The sequence below is a fragment of the Adelges cooleyi genome, unplaced genomic scaffold, assembly GCF_023614345.1.
Source record: "Adelges cooleyi isolate 19-005CV unplaced genomic scaffold, UGA_ACOO_1.1 ACOO_flye_CR_arks_rails_tigmint_CR_PRNA_9, whole genome shotgun sequence".
NCBI classification, from domain to species: Eukaryota; Metazoa; Arthropoda; class Insecta; order Hemiptera; family Adelgidae; genus Adelges; species Adelges cooleyi.
Window position 1 is genome coordinate 5,250,412 of NW_026096579.1, and position 16,091 is coordinate 5,266,502.

The following is a 16,091-nucleotide window of genomic DNA, read 5'->3' on the forward strand; positions in this document are numbered from 1 at the left end:
GGCAGTAAGTCGTTGGGGTAATGGACCTTAAAGGCTCGCCAGTAAAAAGAAAAGGAGACATTTTTTGTAACTAACGAGGTCGAAATTATTTTTATCATTAAAACTAATTAACTCAAAATTATCACCAACGGGCAGTAGGTAAATTATTTCAACACTTTTTTGGTTGAAAAGTGACAAGTTTCATATTGACAGTGATATACATCACATAGCACACATACCGAATTAATTGAATACATTAATTTTGATTCAACGAATAAATTGTTTAGCATTATTAAAAAAAAAAAATTAAATGAATAAACAAATGATAGAATTAAATATGTAATTCTCTTCAAAAGTATATAAGATACGACATAATATTTTGGCAACTTGCCTTATAGGTCTGAAAAATGTAATTTTAAAAATTTTCAACTTTACACGGATGCATAAGTCGACAAATGATAAAGCTGAGAATATTTGAACTGTTCAAATAGTCTAACTGTATACACACATTTGATCTATTTTCAGACGTATGGTCTTTGTAGTGTAGAGGTTATTGTACTAGGTGTCTTCTAGATTCTCCATGAAATTAAATGAACCGATCAAATAGCAGCAGGTCATATAGTCATAATAACGGTACGTTATATTTGGGGTAGAGGAGTTACCTTCGTGGTACAACGACGGCAAAACATTAAGGTTTCGCTAGTCTTACCGATTTAATTAAGTCGCCAAGAAGCATGAAGTGATTTAGTAGAACCCTTACGAACGGTTTCGTTAAATTATTAACGTTTATGTTCCGGGTTCTATATTGGTCAAACACAACGGCTTAGGGTTCTTAGCTCTAGTATCAATTCAGTTGTAGGACTTAGGTTGGGAAACCTAATTCATTTGGTCCAGGCGTAGACTAAAGTATTAGCCATCGAAGTCATCTCCCACCATCATTCTCAACTATGACCATTTGACCACTTACGAGTTCTTCCGGTGCGTTTTATTTTTCATTTTACACATAACGTTGTTTCTACTCTTAACCGCTTTTCCATCTTGTCTCCGGCCCAAAGCAATGTGACCACAATTTATGGTTTATTATGTGTAAGTATTACCATATTATGATATACATATATATATATATTTAAATCTACTAAAATGAATAAAGGTTAAAAAAAACCCTGTCAGGCAGGCGGGTCGGCAGGTCTTTACACAAAATGTGATCACGTGCTATCTCGCAAATGCGATTTCCGTGTACCACTGACACAAAAGCTCACGTCCCTCTACCGTTTTTTGACCATTAAACGTGTACGTCCGCAGGTCATACCTAACCGTATACCGTGATCCCAACCCTCGTCCGTTACCTAAAGGGGGCACATGCATTCTCCCTGTCAACAGTATGTGTGCGTTCCAACATTGTGCAAGCCGTTGCAACCACGAGGATGTGACGGAATGCTGCACACAATGGTCCGAAAGGTAATGGAAAAAATTTCTATTGATCAGAATTTTACACAAAAAAATTAAAAAAAAAAAAAAAGGTCGTACCTAATGTTTTTGGGGTCGTTGAATTCGAAGTTGATATCACCACTTATTTAAAAGGAGGTGGAAACGTGGGGTGTTTTTTGAATTTTGTAAAAAGAAAATAGTTTCTCCATTGACTTGTATGGAAATCTCATACTAATAGTACTTTTAATAACCTAAATAATGAAAAAAATCAAGTCCTTGCTTCCATTTATTCGTGTGATATTGTATTTATACAAATTTGTGCCAAAACCAAGTAAAAATATATTCGTTTTATACACTGTCATTTTTCTTATAATCTTGTAAATCTTATTTTATAGTCTTGTATATTGAAATAAATGTATAAAAATGTTTTGTGCCGGTGATAGGTTTAATGACAAATATTTTATTAGCTTTCGGGCTCATGGTGGCGTTTTTAATGCGAAATTCGGTTATCGAAGACAAACCAGTCCTTGGCCTTAATCCCGTGCCTGATTAAAGTGATTGGCGAGAGGGCCTAGGGTCGACGGAGCGTAGCACGTTATCTCTGTGCGTTTCCCGCCATATAGTTATATGTTTGCCGGTGCTCTAGACGGCGTCGGCTGACATTCTGAATATTCTGACTTTGGGTTAATTTATGCGGATTACACCCCCTCGGGGGGGTCCATGCTAATGTTCACAGATAGATTGATTTGTCATGATACCGCAGTTGGATTCTGCGAATGTGAGGTTATATCCAGCGGTGACGTGCGCGGTGTTTATCGGCGACGGGCCGGCAATAAACGAGCAGTGCCCTTTCGGGCGACCGAGATAGCGCAGACACGGAAAACGATGACAGTTCATAAAGTCCTCGTCATTTCGGTCTTAATTGACGTTGGGGAAAAAACTTATACCGGCCAAACACTATTAGCGACGCCGATAAGCCGTCGAGTAACGTTTTCAACGACTAATACTTCTGTGGATCTCGATGAAGTACAATAATATAGGAAAGAAATGATAAACCTTAAGAAACCCTTGCTTCAGCCGGGTCTTCCGTCTTTAGTCCGTAATCTCTGCCCTGCTCTGGAAACTACGTGGCGACCAATAATAAATAAACAACCACGCCTTGCAATAATAACCTAGGTACTTTGATATAATCATTTAACTGCAAGTCGTGTAGACAAAACAAGCGATTTGTGTAAAACGTGAAATTTAATTTGAAAAAACCGAACGTTTTTGATATGCGTCATTTTATAAACTTTAAACTTGGACGAAAACAAGATGGCTTTGGCAGCGGTTTAAAATTGTTCGAGAATTGTGAACACAATAATTGAAAGTCGAAAATTGTTTGACATTTTCGTGTATGAACATCATTGAAGGACAAGGGTAATAAAACGGATGAGATAGGTACCTAATATTCGTTGGAATGGCACAAAAAATGTGTATTAACGCGGACAATGCCATCGAACAACAACATTCGATTACATAAACTTGCAATGTTAAATAGAAATTTTGATATATTCTCATTTCTAGTTGTACAATAATAATAATATGTCACGAAGCGAAATTTAATAATAAAAAAAAACCCCATGACCGAGCACTTTTTTAAGGTCATACGATGGTAATTTACTTCGGTCCGAGTTGTGTGTGTAAGAGCCGAAGGGTTTCAATAATTCACGATTATTGATTTTTTTTTTGTCCATTCGCCATAAGAGCACTATAATCAAATGCCATACAACATAAACAAAATCTCAAAACAGATATTAATATATTTTACAATTTTCTTCCATCCATACAAGTTGATAATATAAGTACAGTACAGTATAAATGTCATTGTTTTACTATCCCACACGGACAACTATTTATATATCAAAATTCAAAGTTTAGTAGAAAATAATATACATTATAACGTATAATATTTATTAAAATAATATTATTAAACCATTAACTGTGTTTTTTATTTTTATAATTCTGGACAAATATTTCTAGCTACATCATGTTTTTCAATGAATTATTTTCAAAATATGTTATTGCTATGTTATCATTTTAACTATCATTCTTTATAGTTCCCCATATTAAAAACACATATTTTGTTTTCTTAAAAGTATTAATTACTAAAGGAACACTGTTCGACGTCAAGTAATAACAAAGTTCGCAGAGACTAGTTAAGAACGCTATGTCTCGTGGGGTACGCATCTGTTTTTTCCTGTTCGCTTTGTAGTGCAAGACCTAATTAAGCATGTCTCATTTAACAAGGCCGGTAATAAGGAGTTTGGGAGCGAGGTGAATAAATAAACAAATAAGGAGTTCCGGTGGAGTTTTAATTATTTTTGGCGCGGTGATAATTAAAGTGAATATTCAGTGGTAGTCGGAAATTTTCCAACGCTAATTAGTGCTACATTTACGGCGAACAAGATGTAACGCTAAGCTCTTGAAGAAGTTAAGCTCGGCTTTTTGTTGTTATTATTATTATTATTATTATTATAGAGATAACCGTAGTTTTTAAAATTGCCAACAAATCTCTCAGGTCACTTGATTGCCATCTGTTAAAAATTTGCATAAGCGACCGCCGGGGAATAAAAATTTCCCCTAGTTTGTTGTACGTAACCGGCCCGTCTAATGCGGTGATAATTTGACAAGCGCTTTGAGAGGTGCAATGAGAATTGTAGAAGAGATATGGAAATAACCATTTAACATGGAAAATATTTTCTCAGCAACGTTCGTTAAACTATATTGTTATGAACGCGTCGGTGCGATGAAATTAAGATAAAAAAGTGCATTTTTTTTTACATAAGCTCTCCACAATAATCAAGAAATAACTTAACAAGGAGTTGCGGTTTGAAAGTTTTTTCTATCGTTTATCGATATGTAAACTGTATTGGAGATTTCCAGATAAATGCAAACGTTACAAGGATAAATCATAGTGTTATGATGAGCAGACTTTTTACATGCGATCCTGTGAATTAATCAGGTTCACAATATACTGAATGTAGCAAAATACCACACAACGCCAATAATAATCGAAGTCTTGGGGTGCAAATGTAGTGTACAAAACAAAAACTTATCATATAAGACACGTTTTACAAATAGAATTGCGTTATAACTTATAAATGTACACAGGCTCAAACCGCCGACGTTCCCAAGATAGACGATGGAATTCTCCGAGGCAAACGGTCATCTCAACGCACACGGTCATGTGCAACCCGTAAAAAAAGTTATATATAATAATACATAATGTTATTCTTTGTGAAAACTAAAAAGTTATCCATAATATTTCCGATAGAAATTATCAGTTTGCTGTCATTGTTATTGTTGGAAAAACTTGAATTGCCCATACATTCAAACTTATAGAAGTAGCACGGTGAAATACAAAAAGTTTTTCCTTTGAAACTCGTTTGTATTCATAGCTAGTACTCCTTAAAATATATGTTTTTCAATCTTTTTTCTTTTTTTTCCACTTCTCGTTTCCCGCCTTTTCCGGAGATGAATTTTAATTGTGGAGGTTCTTTTATTTCTCCAACCGTTACCTCAAATGTGCCTATATCTGTGTTCTCCGTTTTGTTGGGTGCCAGAAAACGATGGCGATGTGGGATGGACTAAAACCATCGAATCGAAATAATTATTTAGAAAAACAAAACATGTTTTTTGAAACAAATGATTGATTTAACGCCTTGACGGTAATAAAAGCGAACCCTCTAAGATGTGCATGTTAATATTTCAACAACTAGGTTGCATGAGCTGTGAACATAATACCATAAAATATATATGTGCGTTTCCCAATTAATATACGGACAAGCCCAAAAACAAAACGTTGTAGACTAATAGAATGATTTGACTTTTAGAAGTCTTCTAGCGTGTCTCTGGACGATTTGCTAGTACACGACCTTTACCGCAACGCTATCGTTTATACCATTATCATGCCACAATAATATAATACGTTTTTATATGTCTTTAATACAGTATAAACGGTGTTATAAATCATTTTGATGACAGATTAAATGCGACGATTATGTCCATGCGGGCAACATCAACAATTTAATCTCGTACAATATGCTCCTTGTAATGGTTTTTACTATTTTTTTTTTTTTTTAACAGAAGGATTACCATATAGTGGGAGTGTTACCGTTTGAATGCGTTCATTAACACGGTCATAATGATATTTTGCGTTTATTGTTTTCCCGCGTCCAGCGTTGAAAAACTATTAATTTTTTTTTAAGAGAAACAAATAACACGCTTTTGTATAATATCGTGTGAATGGTGTAACAGGTCAACCATATAGGTCTACCTGGTGCTTTAATGAAAAGCGGTGTGTTTCTCGTTTAATAAAGTTAAAGCTCATGCGGCCGAATTAATTTCTATCAACAGAATTGTTTGTCTAATAACTTTATTTCCAAGTTGTTTGTAACATATTATTATTGTACCATCTTGTCTCCTGCAATAAGAATGATAAGAAAGGTTTTTCATCATTTTTAACGCGGAAAAAACCCAACAAAAACTCGCTTCTCGGTTATAATGAAACAATTCCGAATGTCTTGAAAAATGTCAGAAGAACCACGATATGACATTATGTAATATAATAAGCTCGGTAAAACTCCCTCGGCTTATGACACGGCTGAATAATGTTACTACATTTGACTGCACAGATATTTCTCAAACAAAATAAAGAACTACTTATTATATTGGCTTCAATCAAGTCGTTTCATCCGGCAACACAATTTGTGTACGACAAAACTTGTCTTATACTTAGTATATACAACAGCAGATAAAACCGAATTGTTTGGTTAATTGTGCCGGAAGTCCAGACATGGTAAAATTAGCCGTGTAATCGAGGACGAGTAACATATTTCTCAGGTCGGAGATATGTCGCGCGTTGCTTGAAGTATTATGTTAATTTTATCAGTATCGCGTGAACGCCAAAAGTTTTAGAAGTCGTTTAATACATACACTCGTTGTCGCCAAGTGAATAATGTTTTGTGTGGAAAGACTCATTAGAAAAAGGATACGCAGATAGACTAATATTCATACAAACAGAGTTGGGCATTATTTAGATCATTTTTTATCTAAATAAGTATTTAAATAATTTTTTTATTCGAATAAATCATCTTAAATAGTATCGAATAAAGAGATCATTCGAATAAATTAGTTATTATTTGAATAAAAAATGTCTAACTCTGCATACAGCAATAGCAAGAATATAAGTTGGTTGATATCGAGCAATAAGGGCGACATTCCAGAATGTGATTTCGCGAAAATTCTTAGTTAAAGTAAATAATTAAGAAAAAACATTTGGGAAAAACGTATCGATGTTAAGTTAAAATTAGTTTTGTTTCCCGGGTTTCATTAACGCACATTTAAAAAGAAAAAATTAAAACTTGAAATTCATAATATGAATAACTGCTTTTTATATATATATTATAAAAACAAATTTTGGCAATGACAATACCGACCAAATGCAAACGCAAAATAAACGTCAAGTTCCAAACCACAAATGTATATTCAAACAAGTATGGTTTTAATGGGTTTTTTTTTTAATAACAGCTGTTACTTTTTTTTTTTTTATACAGCGTAAACAGTATTGAACAACAATACTACTCTTTTTAAGAGCCGTGTGTATTCAACACGTTTCGTCAATTTAAACGTCACGATCAGGGGCGGCTTTTGTAAGACAAGCGGGGCGACGACATAGTGTGATGTTGACTTATTGTAAACTCGTGATATTTAATAAATTCATCGACAGCGTTATAGCGGTGTACGAGGCCGACGAAACCCCGAGGAGAACCGTGGGTTATAGCAATCGTCGCAATGAAATGTGCGAATTATAAAGTTGGCTGGGGATAGCTGGGGTGGGGGGGGGGTTTGAGTTTGATCGTCAAAATCGGCTTTGGCGTACTGCACAGCCTAAAGGTGGGGTGCCCGTGTATTTCTATTAACGCGGTTATTCAAAGAAAAGGAACGCCGACAATAATTCAGGGTGACGGCGGCGGTTAAACGTCATTAAAATCTATGCTCTGCCTTGCCGACCCACATCAGCCCCCCCGTTTTATCCGGCAGGGTGTTGGCAGAGGGGTAGTGTCACCGATCCGCGGGGCTTTCCACCCCGATCGCGTGTCCCGCCGCCATAAATTACATTCCATCGGCACCGCGCCCCGCCGTCTCCTCCTCGGCGACTTGCCCAAAGTATCCGAATCAATTTACACACTGCCGTAACAGTAAGGTTATCCCGGTGAAAAAAAAAATGAACTTTTACTCTGCCCAGCCAGCACGTGCACAAACACACACACACACACGAACACATCCCCCGACAACAAAGAGTAGAGGTATATATATAATATATTTATATAATATATTATAATAATATACTATTTTGCACTCGAGCAACGTTCAGTTTCGGTTCGTTCCTAGGTTTTGATGATAATATTAAAAAAAAAAAAAATAGGAAATTATAATACATATATATATATTTTAGTTCCTGCCTACCTATACTTCATACCCTGTCATACCGGTCGATAGGAAATGAAAAAGCGTGGAAGTTGTTTGCAATACTCTGTTCGAACATTGTCACGAAATCTAATACAATTATGTATCTATATATGTTATTATATGTATTACTGTTTGAAAGACGTCGGGTCGGTATAAAGAAAATTAAGCCTATTCCTCCGATGCGGAAACAAATACACGATGGCGTGTACACAAGTAATGAAAACGTTTCCGGTTAAAGCTTCGTCGGTTATCATTCTCAACCCTATTGTACAGCAGACATTTAATAGAGAACACAGTATATTGTTATTTAATTGGAAATAATAAACCGCCCGTCCAGTATGTGAATTGTCTGTTTACGAAAGGCGCTTAGTACAAAAACTCAGACGTAGGTAAAACACAAAATTAAGTATATAAGAACAAAATCTGAAAAAAACTATATGACCACTGTTTTGATACTGAACAAAATTTGCCTAATTTTCAACTGTGTCAGCCATAATATTTTGTCAAAAAAATATGTTATTTTTTGTCTGTCATCATAAAATTAAAACTAAAATAATCTATTTTTAAACGATTTTTGCAAAAAACTATTATTTAACACTTTTTACATTAATAAACGATTTATGGTGTCTCGCGGTAACGTCGCCTAAGCTACTCGAGCTTGTGCAAAACAATAATATCACAATGATTAACGTTACTTGGGGTACTGTTCCGGCCGGAGGTGTTTAAATCATCGGAAACTTCCCATATTATTCACAAGCGCTTGCCCGTTGTTCTACACATAGGCAACATGAAAAATTTAGAAGACGAGCAGGAGGCGCCGGCAAAGCCGATTATGTTGTATTACGGTACACCTTTGTTCGTCGGTGCTTAAGTATAAATGAAATATTTAAGGACCTTACCCGGAATCGTATAATGCGTTTTCGTTAGTCGTTAGTTCTACTTTTGTTGCGTTTGAGGTGACGCTAGGCCTGTGCGAATTCCAAGCAAAGACACCACGTCTCTTGCCCAGTAGAAAATGTCAATTACTCAGAAACAAGTGTCATCGAGTTGAATTGTTTAGACAAACTCATTGTACACGGTACCGGGAACGTACGTGCCCGTCCTCCTAATCTCTTTGATTGATTATATAACCTTTTTCTGTGTTTTTTTTTTTTTTTTTTAACAACCAGTAGCAATTTCTAAGCGGTATTTCTCCATTAGAAAGCCCCAACGACACTCGGTTTCGAAATAAAATGTAAATACTACCGCAAACGCAAACACCAATATTGTAACACTCAGGGATTTACCTTGCAGCGAGCTTAATACACGAAATCCGACTTGGAAAAACATACATCTCAAACATTGTGGCGAAATACAACGTGCAAACATTGTATTGTAATTTATTTTTTTCTTCAAATACTCGCTGTTGTGCAGTGAAAACCATTAACTCTCGACCGCCTTATACGATTATTATTATTATTTATTAGCACACACGAAGCGGCTCGTGTCCTTGGCGTTATCTCGGTGGCGATACGCGTTAAGTCTCACCGCGAAACCCACGTAAGCACAGATAGCTCTATTTGATAGATTCGAGTGGTTAAGGTAACGATAAACGCGCGATCCCACTCGGTAATGTTTTATACTGTCTGTTACAATGCAATACACTGTAAAAATATGTACAGAAAGTTATTAAGCCCATTTACGAATAACGAATCCACCTTTTGCTTTTATTAATTACCAATAAATCTAAAAAACAAAACTATATTTCAGCCATTGCTCCGCATATAATGTCCATCGGGTTATCTAACAACACCATAATATGTTATACTAGCTTGTATGCGATAGTGAAGTGAACAGAAGGATTAAAACCAGTAAGGCCACACAAAAGGGGAAAAAATCCCCATTGTTAAGCGATTTGTACTTACTCTATATGATAAAATAAGTTTTTACCCTTTTTCTTAGAATGTTTTTGTTTTTTTTTTTCAAGATGCTATTGTCATTGATAATATCTTATTACCACGATATATTGAACGGTAATTTTTTTTTTATTCAACTAGGCAGACTAACTTTAGTGCTACTGTTTGCGTCACATTTAAACTACTATGTGTCACCCCTGTCTAACATAATTTCTTCTTGTAAATATAACGGTTGTTTTTTTCCTGACGCCATAAATCGGTGTTAAACTGAAAACCACAATATAGGATAATGTAAATGCATTAAAAATTGTAATTTGTTTGGTATAAAATATGAATGAAGTTTTAATTTAACTGAACAATGTTGTATAATTAGAAAACGTTTTGTATGAATATAATATTATAATTACTATATAAGAGCAACGTTGAACGAATATAGTTTGTATTAAAAGTTTTAAACTGTTTTTCGTGCCTCGAAAATAAAACGTTGTCTCGCTAAAAACAACGATCAATTAAAAACGAATCTCTGTATTTGCAGAATGAACAAAATTTAAATTGATAATCGACTTTTTATATTTTTACAATTAAAAAAAAAAACTTACAAACGTTTTTAAAATACAATTTAATAACCGAGTGGGCGTTGCACTTAATGTGATCATGTTTTTGGGATTCCGCAATATTGTTACCCTAAGTAAAAATCAATTACAATAACTACACCAAGTGTGTGAGCCAAATGCAGATGATTCCGTAATAGAACTTCACATAATAATATGTGAGAGTAATTGCTTTGTGACGCCGCCGTCATGTTCTTGGGAGAAAAAAAAACATATGAATACAGATGTGTATCGGATGTGTGTTTTTTTTTTGAAAGAGGGATTATACACTTCATATGTGACTAAAAATACTTACGTCTAAGAATATTAAATATGACTGCTCTCACGCACTCGCGCTAGAGTCGATGGCCAATATTTGTATACTCTCCTCTGGCACGCAATGCACCGAGTGTGAGAAATAAACACTGGCGATTTTTGTTTACAAGAGTCAAAGAGAATTTTCGCCGTATCGTTTGGAACGGTTTGTGGAATGATATTATAACAAAAATATAAATAATATATACATATAAAAAAAAAAAAATACACGGTCTGCGATGACAAGGAAAATATTTGGCCGGCCGCCAAAGCGGAAAACAGAAATAAACTCCGCTGGATGTGCCCGTCGGTCGGCACACGGTTTTCCATGAGTTTCTTTTTTCCTTTCTTAAATTTGTCTCGCGACTTAAGTACGCTGTGCCGTCTCCGTCGCCTTCTCTGCGGTTATGCCGCTAATTATAACCCCTACCCACTAGGCCACACTGATACCGCCGGGTAAATCATTTCAGACCGCCGTTTACACATAATAATATGACAGTAACGCAGCGACTGTGGGGACGGTACCGAGCCAAAATTAATATTTACAAACTCCAATTTTACCCTCTTCTAGACCCGACAAAACCCGTCGAACCAACAGCTGTTATGGTGAGGAGGTACCCAAAGAATGTTAAACAATGCTTCTTGTACGAGTTGGACATTAAAAAAACGCCAACTCAACAAGCACAGAGCACTTGGTATTACTATACTCGAGTCTATAACATATGGATAAACCCCACCGCTTACTCTCAAAAGTACTATATGCTTGCAAAGCACACGTACGAATAATATACCGACTATTGGGTTTTGGTACAATGATGTTTAGTGCTGTCTTCATATTCTAAGTACTACTTATATTATGTTCTAAGCCATATATAACTGATGTTTGAAACAGCAAAATTGTATTTTATATCATGAAACAAAATATACAATTTACCATAACTATAGTGTCTAAAAAAGACAGTCAAACTGTCAACTCCTTTTCTGTATGTATCAGCGAATCAATGTATGATCAGCAAATCGAGGATTGGACGATTTTAATTACCACAGCACAATATTATTCTCTTCGAGAGCACGACAAGACATCGTATAAATGCACATAAAATACAGCCATAGTTTTTTCGCAAGAACAATTTTATGATGACCATTACAGAATTTCAATGAGTGGGTTTACATGTAACGAAAGACAATAATCCGTCACAGTCGTTTATCCTAAGTTTTAGTTTAACATCCAAAAAGCGACTAAATAATTAAAATTGAAATACATTTAATAAATTAAAACAAATGTTTAAGTGGCAATTCAATTGTATGTGTTATAGCCCTACTATCTTAAGTCTAATTTTCTTACCCCAAGCCAAAAAATCCCCCAAAACGGTGAAACAAAGAAAATGTTTCCAACCCTTCTAATGGAAAGAGTTTTTGATATTTTTATTAATGAGACTTCGTTGAAAAACAAGTATTAATGCATTTCGGGTGTAATTTCCATCCCAATAAGGATGCCTTTTAGGCACGATTTCCGGTCTACATACTTCCTAAATGAAGAAATCGGTTCAGCGATTACAGATACAAAAAAATAATAACAATAATAAAAACCCATCACTGTAACAACAATACCTTCTCAGCTCCGCATCTAAACTAAAAGAAACAGTGAACAAACAAATAAATATTCAACTTTTTAGGCTTCCAGTTGTCTTTGCCGTTTAGTGTGCATGTTTTTTTAGAATATATATTATTATTTTTTTTTTTTAAATAAAAGATTTGTTCGACGAACATTCCATATATGTTGACATTATTGCGTTTGTCCAAGTTAAGAGTATTGATAAAGTAATTACAAAACCGCAAGAAAAACCATGAAATATCCGAATGCGTATGCTTCCTCGTAAACACAAAGAGATCATATAATAAATTCTCTTAAATTTGATCATTTATTGTAAAAAAAAGAGATACTAGTCCAATGGACACATAGAAAGTCAAATTATGAAAATAACAATATATTTGTATGGTAATTTTTTTTTTGTTGTGCTGAAACATACATGTACACAATATAATATCATACTTCTTAGTGCACAACATAATATAATAAAACGCACAATGTTGTAACATCCAAACGGGGCTAATCGACTGCCACACACAACGACCGTTCCCGTTTCGTTCAAAAGTTGTTTTTGGCTCACGACAAATGTAAAAAAAAAAATCTTTTTCTTATGTTTCGCGAAAAGTTCAGTCGCATGAGCCAAAAACGACGTTTCCGAGATAAATTAAAACAAAAATAAACGTATAATTATGGAATATTTCGGTAGGTGCTCGCTCTCCCGCTCTCTCTCAAAACGGTCGTTTGCATATTATTATAGAAACACAAGAAGTAATTTTAAACTGAAAAGTAAAAAAAAAAAAACAACCCGGTGAGAAAAAGATAATTCTGCCGTGATCGTTACACGAATGGACCGTCGTTGTAGGTGCAGTTTCAAATTAAGAGACAAAATAAAAATACATATATATATATATATATATACTTTCTTAGGGCGAGAAACAATGTGTGCGGTGACAATGGCGTGTCTTTTCACGACGACGACAATAACAAGTGCCAAATTGGCTTGGGACGACGTGGTTTTGTCTATTAACGCCTCTAATGGCAAACGGTGTATTGTTGTGTGTTTCTATGCATTTTTTTTTTCATCATTTAAAATATCATCTTTTTTTTATTTTGAATTAAACTCAAACACGGTAGAGACCCGCCGCAAGAGTGTCGCGCGCAAAGTTACAAAACCGCCGTCTTTGTACGGCTAGACTTTGGCGTTCAAATTAAACATAAAAAAAGTAATGTACTCGAACAGACTTTGAGCGCGCCGCACTTTGAAAACAACGGTTAAAAATGTTCAGCGTGCGCGCACATAACTTTCATAATAACGTCTTGTAGTAGCGTCTGTTGCGGGGAAACTCCTGTTTAGTGCTGACACTCATAATACAATACACGACTCGGGCAACGGGAAACAAAGAAAATTTTCATCTCGCACCCGTCCCGTTCGGCGGCAATAATGATTACACTCTGGTGACAACACTCGTGTGTAATGGTGGCACAGCTCAGGAAAAATATTTAAAAATACTCAAGAAATTCTGATTTTAGGATTACGTTAAATTTGTTTGGTTGAAACGCAAAAAATGTAAAGAACAACAATGAGATATAAATTTAAAAACCGAAAACAGATAAATGGTTACTTCGTCTGTCAAATCTTCGTTCGGGTTTATAAAATTTCCGATTTCGAAGATTTAAACCTTTCATAAATCCGTATTTTCCAATCACTATAGACAACAATTCCGCAATGTCTTGTAATTATTTACAATGCCCTAAACATGTACTAATAGAAAATGAATGGAAATTATTTTAAATCGATAGACTTATTTGTTTTACAGTGATGCGGGTTTAACTAAACAAGCGCAAGTTAACAAAGATAAAAAAGGTATCATAAAACAATTTGTTTTTTAATTGGATAATATTGTAACACATACAAATGTAGGCATATTTGAGATGCACTTAAGTCTTAACGTTAGGTAACGCAGGCGGAAGAGTAAGTCTTACGAGTGGAGTGTCTTACTTCGGTAGTAAATAATCTTTTTAGTGCGTAGAATAATTTATTATCTTAATAATAAAATAAAAAAAAGACATTTTAATCTTTACACCAGTGCGCTAAGTAATTTGTTGCGTTTTGGTAATAATTACAATTTGTTGTTACATCAATAAAACAGATTTCTGCTCTTGTTTTATTATTGATTTTTTTATACAATTTTTTCTTTGTTGTAGAATACATAAAATCATAACGCTTCATGACACGTTACCCTTTAGAATAGTTAGGCATACACTTAAGCTACAGTTTACAACATTTATGATAACACAGGTGTGTGTGTGTGTACTTGGATTTGTTCGAAATGCCTGAAGATAAGATAGTAGGCAAGTACTAAAAGTATTTTTACTGATACACGCTATGGCAATTCACTGGTTATACAGCACTAACTCTTGGTAATTGTTTTTTTTTCGTCAAATTAGTATACGTTAATTATAAGTATTATTTATATTTACTTTAGATAGAAGCTTGAATCTACAATCGTATTTCGTACCACTGTATTTTTTTGATGTTGACGTCGCGTTAAAGGATCCATGCAATAACGTTTATTCGACAACGAAATGTTTACAACATCTTTATTAGCCAGTCGTTTATATTGTTGAAATACGGTATAGATTTTTAGTGTCACAATTAAAAAGTTTATGACCGTGAATACAAAATAGTGCTTAATAACAATAAACTATTTTTTACTGGTGTAAAATCCGTTGGAATAATTTGGTGCGAAATCCGATAAAAACGCACAACAGTAAATACATTTTAGAATCTAACAACTGAGCTAATATTTCTTTTAATGATAATGAGGTGTGCTTGATCACCGTTTTACTAATGAATTATTTTATTCAAAGCTTAAACTTAAATAAAGAGTCTTATTAACAAGGAACGGAAGCATTGACGTTGGTTACTTCGATTGCTTTTAGAATATGTTATCAGGAAAATCATTTAGAAAAATAATCAAACACTAATTCATAGCTATAAAGCGTGGTCTTTTAAACTCTGTTGTTGAGTAAAATATAAATCAATATTTGAGCTCACCAAAAGACAAAAAAAAAAGCTTAAAGGCCAAAGGGTTTAAGTATAAAGTTTATTTGAACATTTAGTTATTTTCACTTGTACAACTAATCTCAATTTGTTTGAAAAAAAATTGTTAAAAACTAAAAACTTACACAATTATTTATTGGTCTATTTTGTATTGCACATTCACAAAAAGTATCAAGATAAATGTAAATTAATAGATAAAAACTATTTCGATCATCAACTTTTGCGCCATGCTATAAAATCTCACACACATTATATATTTTTTTTTTAAGACTAAAACATTAATTGGTTAGTTGGTCGTGCGTTATATCTTATTATTTGGTTCTGCGAAAATCTTTAGATTAGTCCGAGGGGTTAAGAAATGAGCATTCCAAAGTGTTTAATCTTATAAAGTTTTAGCGCGTTAAAAAATAATGTACATAATTTTACCGCTCGCTACATGAAATCGGCCATTCTCGTGTAATTTAATGTTACACCAAGTAGTGATTTACTAAAACGGCCGATTTTTATTTTTTACACTTAGCGGACGGAGAAATTATATTTTTAAACGTGCTAAAACTTTATAGAAGCATAACTCAGACGAGAGTGCTCGTTTCTTAACCCAGATGTTACTGATATAATAATTTTTAATGATCTATTTATAACAACAGCAAAAAAAAAACGAAAATGTTTAAAAGATAATATTTTTAGTGCTCTCTGTATAGGCTTCAAAATATAGT

At 34.3% G+C, this 16,091-nt stretch overlaps 1 protein-coding gene across 13 annotated transcripts in view; it reads right to left on the bottom strand.

The window, feature by feature from the left end:
- LOC126847014 (CUGBP Elav-like family member 1) overlaps positions 1–16,091 on the bottom strand; it is a 118,946-nt gene that overhangs the window by 78,406 nt on the left and 24,449 nt on the right. Inside the window, exon 1 of one of the 13 annotated variants that reach the window (XM_050586961.1) lies at positions 8,820–8,839. The exons of the other annotated variants lie outside the window; for them this stretch is intronic. The gene's annotated coding sequence lies outside the window, so the exon portion shown is untranslated. Of the gene's footprint in view, positions 1–8,819; positions 8,840–16,091 lie in introns of those variants that run through there. 13 annotated transcript variants of the gene reach the window in all.